Source organism: Galeopterus variegatus, unplaced genomic scaffold (assembly GCF_000696425.1).
Source record: "Galeopterus variegatus unplaced genomic scaffold, G_variegatus-3.0.2 Scaffold1507, whole genome shotgun sequence".
Classification (NCBI taxonomy): Eukaryota; Metazoa; Chordata; class Mammalia; order Dermoptera; family Cynocephalidae; genus Galeopterus; species Galeopterus variegatus.
This window is the reverse complement of record NW_007727618.1, coordinates 257,505-259,975: the sequence shown is the minus strand read 5'-3', so window position 1 is coordinate 259,975 and position 2,471 is coordinate 257,505.

Genomic DNA, 2,471 nt, shown 5'->3' with positions numbered 1-2,471 from the left:
GGCGGCTGTCTCCCCAGCCAGTCTGGATAGAGTGCAGCCCCCAGCCTCATTAGGGAAAGGTTCTTATAGGCATAAACCGCATCCTGTTTGGCATACAGGATGTTCTGCAAGGCAAGCAAGCTGGTTTACAGAAGCTGAAATATGCAGGTTATAGCAGAGCATAAAATTTTCCACACAAAAAAAAACATGTTTAGTTTAAATGGGTCACTGGTTCTGAGTTAAACCTAGGTAAAGAAGCTTCTTGAGTAAGGGTCTATCACACCTGGGTGTAAGGGCAGGAAATGTGGGTACTTGAGGAGGCATCTGCTTTAGAGAGCAACTCTGTGTCTCATCTCCACAGGAAAGAGCTGGCAGTCTGTGGTTTTCTTGCTAACACAGGCACAGGCTTGTGACCATAGAGCTATAGAGTGTAGAAATGCATTTAGCTATTTTTACAACTGGGACAAAGATGGAGTCAGTCATGTTAACTTGCAACACTATCTAACCCAACATCACATAAGTAGGAGAATCCAAATTCAGACCCTGATCAACCTAACCACAGAGTCTTGCTCTTACCCTACCCACCTCCTACATGGTAAGCACATCTTGGAAACCACCCTAACGGTGTCAGTGTTGGTAAGGCTTGTTATTGTCCAGAGTCCTCTGTGCACATGTGCATGCGTGTGTGTCCTCTAGAGCACAAAAATATCATGAAAGACCCTTCAGCAGATCTTCTCCTTGGAGCCTGAGAACCACCACCGCCCCAGGTCCACTAGATACATGCACTCACAGCCACCTGAAATGTTTGCTTTCCCTCTGAGGGAAGCAAGCTGTTTTCTTTAGCAAGCTATGTCAAGGGGTCTGTGTCCCTAACAAGGGAGAATGGCATATCTGCAATGAGAAAGGAGAACATGTGTTACTTTAAAACTTATTGAAATTCCCCTTTTGTTTAGAAATTATGCTTGCATATTATTATAAATAATATGTCAACTAGTGTCCCAAATATGACAAAAGACTATTCTGACTGGGTGGCCGGGGGACCTTAATATTTTCCCTGAGTGAAACAATAAGAGAGTGGGTGGTCAGCCTGTGGCACTCACTGGGACTCATGGACTCCCTTTGGCTCACCCCCCTCCTCCAGCTGATGCCCAGCCATGACTGCTTCAGGAAGACTGAGGCAGTGCAGCTCTGAGGGTGGGGGAAACTCTTCAACGAGCCTCTGCCTCTACATGGCCCATCTATGTGTCATTTCCACTGCAACCCAAAGAATGCATTAACTTCACCAGGGAGGAGAGGTAGTGCCCATCTGACAGATCCTAAGACAAAAAGTAATATAATTACAGTAAACGAAATGTGGAAAGTAGGGAAAGGAATTTTGGAGCCCTTCCTTCCCCTCCTTTTAAAATTTTTTTTAACAGTTACACTCAGATCCCTTGAGTAGATATACTATATTTGACCACTCCTGTTGCTGGACTGTGGACTGTTGCTATATGTAAAAATGATATAAAATGTTATACATATATATGATATTTAGCCTGATATTAATTCTGGGAAATAAAATTGTTGGGTTAAAGGGCATGCATATTCTTAAATGAATATTCACAATTCATATTATCAATCTAACTTTCCAAAATAGTTAGAGCAATTTATACTGCTTCCAAGAGTGCCCAAGAGCACCAATTTTATTACTTCTTTACTGTCATTTAGCATTATCTTTTCAGTCTTTGTTTAATAGGTGAAAAGCAGAAATTTATTGCTTTAATCAAGATTAATAGTGAGGTTGACATTATTGCATATGTTGATCACCAATTACATTTTGTCTTTTGTGAATTATTTCTCCATGTCCTTTTACCCTCTGACTCACTGGACATTTTTTATTTGTTTTGCATGAGTTCTTTATGTAATATAGACATCAACCCTTTGTATTTGCAATAAATAAATCCTACTTTTTAGGTACCAAAGTAAAACCTGTTTATCATTCCTTTATAATTTGAATAGTCTTCAAAGCTCTGGAAATTCTTCCATCTTCAGAGATTTAATATTCTATGCCATTTTATTCTACTTTTTGTGATTATTAAAAAATACTTTTAATTATTTAAGACATATAGAATTCATTTCAGGATATGGCATGAGCTGTGGTTTTAAATTCTTCCAAACTCACAGTAATAAATACTATAGTTTTTAAACATTTTCAATTCTATTATATATTTTTCATTTTATTTACAATTCATTTGAGAGTCTATTGAATTCAATGCATTTATAAAAATTTCATAATAAGTTCAGTGGTGAAAGGGAGGGAGTTCAAGAACAGAGAAGGAAGGAGATATATATTTTATATAGGAATGCCTCTGTCTAGTTGTGAGTGATAGTTTCTTTTATCTTTTTTTTTGCTTTGTTCTTGCTTTTACAAATGAGAACTTGCATAAAGGTATATCTACAAAGCCTGAGAGTCCTGTGAAAATTGGCTATACAAATTGGGTCATTCTTGTATA